This window comes from Hemibagrus wyckioides, linkage group LG17 (genome assembly GCF_019097595.1).
Source record: "Hemibagrus wyckioides isolate EC202008001 linkage group LG17, SWU_Hwy_1.0, whole genome shotgun sequence".
NCBI lineage: Eukaryota > Metazoa > Chordata > Actinopteri > Siluriformes > Bagridae > Hemibagrus > Hemibagrus wyckioides.
In genome coordinates, this window is record NC_080726.1 from 3781018 (window position 1) to 3790704 (window position 9687).

Genomic DNA, 9687 nt, shown 5'->3' on the forward strand with positions numbered 1-9687 from the left:
ACCCACATGTTCCATATGTTTGTGTATTTGTTTGTTGTTCCTGTGTGGTTCATGGTGACTGCCTGGCAATTACTTAGAATCCTGAGGATTTTTATTTAAGGATTATTATTATTTAAGGAAAGGCTGCTGCCCTTATTTTACTTCAGTTTTCACTCATTGCCTATGTGGGCAAAAGGGGTAAAATGGCTCTGTGATGTTAGTCTAGTTTTTTTTTAATTTAGGTTAACTAATTTTTTTTAATTAATTAATAACTTAATTTTTTAAATTAAGTTTACCTTTAAACTATTTATTTAGTCATTTACTTTATTTTATTTTATTATTTATGTATTTAGGCTAGGATTCACCAGTTTATTTTAATCTAGTTTAATTTAATTCTCTGAATCTTCCATTGCTTCATGCTTTTAAGTCTGTATTTTTCCATTACACCTATTCAGCGTTTTCTCCCTATGTTTACATTACCATCAGCCACTACAATAATATTTTGCTTGCTTCTCCTGGCATTTCAATAACATCTTCTCCAAACACACTTGTGTCTCAGCACTTTTTAGTTTATTCTATACTTTTGCCACCAGGAATTGTCGTAATATAATTATAATATATAATTTCTGTACATTATATGCAATTTATATGAACTTTAAGTATTTTTAGATTGACCTTATGCTCCTTCTCGAACGTGTCAGATAAACCTGTTATGGTGTTCTCGTCCCTAAGCCCAAGGATTCTGGGTCTTCATCAACATGTTTTTTCGGTCTCAGTGGAGCCAGCTCCATAATATGCTATATTATGCTAGCTTGTGCCCTTATGTTGTTTACTCCAAAGCCAGACCATAGGCGCCAGAAAATTCGACTAATTCTAACTAACGATGACTCAGCCGGTTTTGCTCATCTCTCTTTTTTGCATCTATTTGCTATTAGTTTAGCTGTTGACTAATGATTATGAAAGGTGCTTAATACTGAAAAGATTATTAAATATTCAGATAACCCGTAGATTAGATACGATAATTAGACAGGCAACATTGTGTATGACAATGATCTAAGTAACTTACCTTAAAATCATCATTTGATTAAGCATACCTGAGTAAGTTTAGGGTCGAAGACTGGATTTGCTGATTGGCCCAGCATCGCGGGCCGTGATTGTGTTAATGTACTCCTGGAGTTGAGGAAGGCTGACACAGGCCTGCCATTGACTTCCATGGCAACTGTAGGTGCTTTCAGTGGTGACGTAGTGTGGAGGTCACAGCCAGATAGCCAGGACCCTATCAATGACATACCATTCTGTCTAATGGCCACTTCATAGGAAATTACTTAGAGGTTAAGGGGATAATATTCAAAGCTAAAAGAGACTTGAGTCACAAAACTTTAAAACACCAAATTAAGCAAAACCTGCTTAATTATACCAAACATAACACCTTGAAGCACAGCATACAATGTGCCATATTATAAGATTTGATAAAAACAAACAAAAACCAAATTCTCCCATCTATGCATCCAAATATGCTTCCAAATGCACTTCGAAACACAGACATGCACATTATCCTCATCATAGTACTTGTTTATTTAATATATGGTCACTGCTAACTACAAAGCTCAAAGGATGGCCCAGTCCTGTGTATCCTAGTGTCTCAACAGCAAGGATTTGAAAAACATTTGGCCTATGGGACAAAGTTAACAAACATTTTAGGTCTCTGGGTGATACTGAAGTGGTAAAAATGAACACCATCACCTCAGATCTGTTCAGTTCGTGGGTTTTGTGATGCTGTAGCACAGTCTTGTCAGGTTCACAATTCTACTGAAACATAATAACCCATGTTAAATATCTTAACTCGTATTTTGTTATATTATATCTTTTCCAGGTCTTGAAGTTACAATGGGGCAAGATACATATACGAATAATTCAAATTTAACACGTTTTATGACTATTTTGACCATGGAGTCTTTGGACATACCATCATCCAGTGCTTTTTATATATTCATTTTTAGCATTATCACATACTGTTTAATTTTGTTCATCCAGTCTATGCTACTTGTGACTATTGTTGTCAAAAGGGATTTGCATAAACCTATGTACATACTACTGTTTAATTTGTCTATATGTGACCTTATTGGAGCTACAGCTTTTTACCCTCAACTGTTTGGTAGTATACTGTCTCTGAGCAGAGAAATCTCCTACCCTGCCTGTGCATTGCAGGGCATTTTAATGCACCTCTATGGAGGGGGATCACTTTTATTTCTCACTGTTATGGCTTATGACAGATACATTGCCATTTGCAAGCCTTTGAGATACCATAATCTGATGACACATGGTATCTTGGTGAAACTTATTTTTATGGTCTGGTCAGCAGATTTTGCTATAATTGGGTCCTTATTTGTACTCACATTAAGCAAAGATATCTGCAGGACAAATATAGTGGACACATACTGCAATAATCCTTCTTTAATGAAGTTAATCTGTGAGGATACAAGAGCGATTAACTACTATGGCTTGTTTACTATAGCTCTTATACAAGGCTCTTCCATACTGATAGTATCATTAACATATATCAAAATCCTAATTACCTGTCTTTCTACAAAACAGGCAAAATCTATTAGTAAGGCAATGCAAACCTGTGGGACACATTTAGTTGTTTTTCTAAGTTTTGAGGTCAACACATTTTTACTACTGATTTCTCACAGGTTAGAAGCAGTGTCTCCACACTTACGAAGGGCCTTTGGAGTTTCAATTGTTATCTTTCCTCCGATTCTAAACCCTCTAATTTATGGGTTAAAAACAAGAGAAATTCGACAAACAATTCTTACATTTATACAAAGCAAAATTTCTTCTTCTAGTTAACAGGAAAGCAAACTAAAAGTAAAGGTACATGTCTTTTTTAATATACCCAATACATTAAGATAAACAAAATAACTGGTCTGAAATTGTCTAAAGTAATTCACTAACTTAGCAGTCTAATGTTGATTCCTGTTATTCAGGCAATTTATATTATTAAATGAATAATCTCTACAGAAAGGAAACATGAACAAAATAATTTGATTTGCCTGTTGAATGTCTTAACCCATGTGTTGTTTATTTTTTAAGCTGGAGCTTGCAATAGGGAAGACACATCACTTAATAATTCGACATTTTAACATTAAACATTTTATAACAATTCTGACCATAAAATCATTGAGCATACTGCCATCCATATATTTTTTCAATGTATTATTTTTATTAGATATGCACACATGGTTTAATCTTATAAATATTGCTTGTAATTGTCCAGGCTATAAGTCTAAGCCTAAACCTAAGTCTAAACCAGAACTTTCAATCACCTATATACTTTTCTGTTATATTTTGCAAGTCAGTATTCATATAGTACAGTTTCTGGACATTATTTCTGACAGTGCTGAAAAAGAAGTTGACTGAAGTACATTTGCTCATTATTTGAATGTATCACTGCCTAATGCTGTTTTTTTCTTTTCACCATTTGTAAAAGTCTTTATAAGTATTTATCAACTTGGTTCATGAGATTTTTATATGCAATCGTGTACATTCAACAGTACATTCTATTCCTTATCCAGAACAACCTACAAAAAAATCTTTTTACCTTGGATGTATGCTTTTATACTGAAAGTCAATATTTTATACAAAAATTCTGTTATGTATATTCTGTTACCTGTGTATGTTTAATTTCTCATTTTAGTAACACTGATGCATTTATGTGTACATTAACTGTAGGCTTGAATGAAGAATATTGCCATAATGGGAGATTAATTACATTTAGAATAGAGTTTTTCTTAATATATTGTACCATAATCCCTTGGTTTCTTTCACAAGCAGCTTAGCCTTATTCTAAGACAAACACTTATGGCAAAAACTATAGGTTTATATTCCTGATATTTGTGTCAGTTTATACTATGCTGGATAACCGTTTCATTTTAAACTTCATAAACCCCATTAACTTAAGTGAAAAGATGAATTCCATTTTGTATTTTAAACAAGTTGTTTTTCCCCCTCAAATTCAGGTTTTTCTATGTTCAGAAGCAAAAATCTCTTTTCAGATAACTTGCTATCACGAGACTGTATATGTCAATTTTTAAACCCTAGTTAAAAGGATATTACAGAAGTTGATTACTTGATGAATTTACATTAGAGTTATACTGAACATATGTGCATAGCTTCATGTCTGTATAATTAATAAAGAAAAGATATCAGAAAAGACTGACCCATTTGCAACAGATCTGTTTGTGTTTTTCTACATCATTTCCATGAATCAATAAATAAGCAGATACCTACAGTTATTCTGTATATTTGTGCATTTACTTTGGTTACTGGTGGTTTAGTGGTTTTTAATGATCACTATCAGTTTGCCACTGGCCCTTGAGTGAGGCTTTAATCCTTATTTCCTTGAGGAGCACCAAATCAATCTGATTTATGCATGGCAAAAAGTATTGTTAGTACTCAGTGCATCACTAGACCCTTTTTACTGAGGCACAGCTCCAACTTTCCTGTTAAATCATTCTCTGATGAGGTAGATTACTCTCGATCAAGTAGATTAGTATGAAAATAAGCTTTACTATTCTTAGAATGGTATCAGTTAGATTACTTGAATTATTTAAAGCCTGAACGCTGATTGTAATGCTAGCTGAAGAGAAAATATCTTCATTGTCCTCTTCCTATAAATAAATAAATTATAAATTGCCTTTATTTGTCGCATATACATGCACAGTGAAATTCTTTCTTCGCATATCCCTTCCTTGGAGGTTGGGGTTGCTCATTAGGGATAAATTAAAAATTTGAATTTATATCCTTAATTTATGTTTCTGCAAAGCTATGTTGTGACAATACCCATTGTTAAAAGCAGTCTACAAATAAAATTGCATTTAATTTAATTAGTTTTTTGAGATTTGGGTTTAAGATTAAAGATGAATATTGAGATTGAAGAGGGTCTTGAGGGTCTGCCTCATACTGTGTGCCCAAGTCCACTTCCACATATTTTTCTTTTATGTTCTGCTTTATTCTCTGTTTATTTGCTTTGTCACATGTTTTTGTTTTGATTCATTTTTTGTCTCCTCTCCTGTCTTGCTATTGGTGTGACTGTGTCCTGATTATTCTCATGTTTTGTCTTCCTCTTTGATTTGTCCATGTATTTATATCTTTGTGTGTTGCATCTTCGATGTGAAGTATTAGTGTCCTCACAATCTCACTATTCTAAGCCTTGTTCCTGTTTCCTGTTCCCAGTTTTGTGTTCTTCTTTTAGCCTTAGCCATATCATTTGTTTTATGTTAATTTTTGACTGTTCCTTGAAGAGGCCAACAAGGTGGCCTCCAGCACAGAGACCCAAGCCCCATTCCAAGACATAGGAGCTTCCCAAAGCCCACTTTCAAGCTAAACACAGAGGCTGAAGCCATACTCCCTGCTGAAGCTGACATGGCAACCTCTCAGATCCTGTTGCAATGATTCCATGCCCCTGGCTGTGGTTGTTATAGCTGCCTCCCAAGCTCAGCTGAAAACAGAGGCCAATATGGTGGCCTTCCAGACCTGATCCCAGGTCAAGCAGCATGTAGAGGCCATTGGGGTGGCCTCTCAGACCATGTTGCAAACATGCTTTCTGCTGAGGCCAACATGGTGGCCTCCTATGACAAGCTGAACACTGAGGCCCATGTGTCGGCCTCCGAGATCCTGTTGCAAACAAAGCCCCCTACAGAGGCTGATGTGGTAGCTTTCCAGATCCTGTTGTGAGCCAAGCTCGCTGAAGAGCACAACACGGTGGATTCTCAAACATTGTCCCAAGCCAAGCTGAATATTAAGGCTAACAAGGAGGCTTAGCCTGTAGACTGTAGCAAGCTCCCTGCTGAGGATGATGTGGCAGCCTCCCAGGACAAGCTGAACAACGAGGGTGAAGAGGCTTAGAATCCTCGAAGGCTGCTACATCAGCTTCAGCCAGGAGAATGGGGCCTAGGATCCCCTTGAACAGAGGCCAATGAGGCAGTCTTCCAGAGTCGATTGTAGGCCAATCAGCACACCAATGCCAATGATGTGGCTTCCAGACCCTGTCTTAATCATGCTTCCTGCTGAGGCCAATGTGGTGGCATCCTGGTCCATGTTGCGAGCCAAGCCCCCTGTATAGATCAACATGGTGGCCTCCCTGAGGCCAGTGTGGCGGCCTCCCAAGTCAAACTGAATGGCGAGAGATCCTGTTGCAATCAAAACATGTCCAACCCTGGCAAGGAATCCCTGACTCTCTGCCTGCTAAAACCTTAACCAAACTAGTAGCTGGAGAGGATATTCTGCCTACAGGAGCAGGACCCCTAGTTGAGGCCCAGAGAGGTATAGGATCCTGGACTGATTGCTTTAGGGGAACTCTTTCAAGATTCTCCATCTCGCACTGTTTCGGTCTGCTTCTTGCCTGACCTCTGCCTGTTTTATGATTTTGATTTGACTTGCATTTTGGACTGTTTGCCTTGTGTTTAATAAATTCTGCTCCACCTGCACTTGCAGTCAACTCTTTGTTACAAAACCCCACCACATGACAATGAGATAACAGATCACAAGTTCATTTTCATTAAAATGGCCATTTTTAAGTGTTACGCTTAAATGTGGTTTTTATTTTTTGCCTTAATATTCTTTGGCAATACAAAACAATATCAGAATTCAGTTAGGCCTTGGCCATATGGCTTTTTTGTCTCTGCTCCCTAAGTGCTGATTGGACTTAATTATGTGTCCACTTTGTCCTCAGTCCCAAAACTCTTAAGGGTGTTTTTGTTTCCTTCCATGATAATAATTAAATTACTTTCTAATTTAGTTGGTCTTAAGAAATAACTAATAAACTATACCATACATATTGAAATAATATATGTCTGAATTTTCTTTTACACAGACATCAAACACATTCCTTACTTATTTATTTTGCTTTGGATATTTTTATAAATAAGGCTACAGTGTATTAGGTTTTCACCCCAAGAACTATCCAGTTATTTAATAAAAAATCCCATTTACTTTGACCGAGAACTACATCACAAATCTGTTAAATAATAGCTTTTTGATATGGACATATTGATGTTATGATGTTAACTGTAATATATTTTTATGTTTTGTTTGAAATGACAACCATCTCAGACATAAACAGTTACATATCCCAAAGGCATTATTAGCAACACTGTTCATTTGATAAACAAGCTACTTATTCATGGGGAAGTCTCACAGGATTAATTACTATGTACAAGTGCGTGTAGGATATCATTAGCTAAATCCCCATACATGTGATTAATGAAAGGGTTCATGTTTCAAGACATAATGACCTAAAGCTGTGTCCCAGAGGTGTGGCAATGTTTTGATTTGAAAATGCTCATACACAACACTGAGAGAACAATAACAATCAACTCGATAATGTTCAACCTTCGTTGATTCTTGAAACTGCAGAAAGGCAAAGTCAAGTTAGATAATAAAGTGCAAATAAATGTTTAATTCATTCTTACATAGTGGTTGAATTGTGAAATGTGAAATTGCTATCTGGAAATGCTTCCTGTCCTTGTCTGGTCTGTTTTTGATCACCTTGTTCATATAAATATAAATTCCTTATGGAATAAGGTACAATTTGTGCTCATATATAGGAATAAAAACTCTTTTTCATACTTATCTACTATGAGGATTACAATGTTGTATGAACTACTATATACACTGATCAAGCAAAACATTCTGAGCAGTGAGAGGTGAAGTGTGAAGACTGATGATCTCCTCATCATGGCACCTGTTAGTGGGTGGGATATATTAGGCAGCAAATGAACATTTGTGTTCAAATTTAATGTTAGAAGCAGGAAAAATGGGCAAGCGTAAGGATTTGAGCGAGTTTGACGAAGAACCAAATTGTGATGGCTAGATGACTCGTCTGGAAAGAGGTACCAAAGCATTCGGGCCCTCACAAACAGACTGTGTAGCAGTTTCTTCCCTCAAGCCATCAGGTTTCTCAACACCAAGAACTGAATTGTACCGAACTAACACACAGACACAAACACACTCAACTGTGTAAACTGATCTGTTCCAAACTCGAAACTCAAACACACACTCAAACACTCAATTCAATATTCATCCATGTCCATAATTCCACCCATATTATAACTGTTTATAAGCTGTTTATTTTGCACATGTACTCAATTTTCTGCTGTTACTGTTTTTGCACACATTTCAAAGTGCCACCAACTTCTGCTATACAGAAGTGTATACGTTTACAAGAACACTCTTTGTTCACAGTTATATTTTGCACCTTGTACTGTATAACAGAATGTATACTGGTCTGTGATATTTTGTGTATGTGGATAGGACAACTTACTTTCAGTCCTTTTCCCTGTTTTGCTTTGTAGCTCTATGTTATGTTGTTTTATGTTGCACCAGGGTCCTGGAGAAACTGTGTACTGTGTCTGCTATATATGGATGAAATGACGATAAAATCTTCTTGACTTCATTTGACTTGACTGTCCATGTTAACAGGAACTCCTGCAAACTGCTTATTTAGGCAGTTATCTATTCAGACAGACTCATCAAAACTGGACTGATCAAGAATAGCAGGGAAAAAAATATCCTGTTTTTTGTCCAGCCTTCATCTGTGCAGTTGGGTGAGTCTGTGCCCATAATAGCCTCAAGTCCTTGTTCTTGACTAACAAGAGTAAAACCTGATGTGTCTTCTGCTATTGTAACCACATCTATCTCAAGGTTGTGCATTCAAAGATGCCTTTCTGCTCACCATGAGTGATGATGTGAGTGACTATAGACTTCCTGTCAGCTCAAACAGGGCCGCTCATTCTGCTCTGATCTCTCACGACAAGGGGTATCAACCGATAGACCTCCGCGCGCAGAATGTTGTGAATTAAAATTGAACGAGAATTAAATTGCATTCAGATTCATTACATTTTCAATTAAACAGAAAATTGGATGAATGTGAATGAAAATTTCAGAAGATTAACAGTTTCTAAAAAATACTCAAACAAGCCCATCTGGCATCAATAACCATGCCACAGTTATGTCACAGTCTGATGTTAATTGAAGTTTGACCTGTATTTAGATGATTTTCTGCACTGTGGTGCTGCCTCATGATTGGCTAATTTGATTAGTGTCCAGATGTTTCTTTATTAAAGTGGATTTCCATCAGACTTTCCATTCATAAAAGACTATATATAGACAGTTCTTAAAGTTTCGCCTACACAGCAGCATTTATAAGTTCCTAAAAAGCGTTCTAGTTTCTGTGTAGGGTTTGTTATGAAGTCACCAAAGCAGACCAGGGAACTCTGAAGTAGTGCTCAGCAGTAATCTTTTATTGGAAATCAGAACACACTGCAGTGGCACTATAGTCATCGAGTCAAGTGAAAAGGCAGATATACTGCAGTTTTAAAGGCCTTGAGTGGGCAGGCCTTGAAGGTGTGACAGAACAAGAGCCTAAAGGTGATACTCTTAAACAAAACCCCCCAAGGGGAGGTAGACTGCACAGGTGTCAGCTGCCTGGTATGAAAGCCTAGAGGTGATACTCTTAAACAAAGCATTGAATTGGAGAAGATCACTGGAGTTGCCCCCCCCAGCTGTCAGCTAGTTCACAGTTCCTGATCACTGTCTGATTTGATCACCATTTGGTGGTGAGAGCTGGGACATGTAAATAATTAATCAAAGAGCAATGTATGTTACTAGAGATTCTAGAGTGACCTCAAAATATGTTTTCCTACAGGT

General features: G+C 36.8%; 1 pseudogene; it reads left to right on the top strand.

The window, feature by feature from the left end:
• Positions 1-1818: 1818 nt before the first annotated feature.
• Positions 1819-2829, top strand: LOC131368252 (olfactory receptor 52A1-like; annotated as a pseudogene).
• Positions 2830-9687: the final 6858 nt, after the last annotated feature.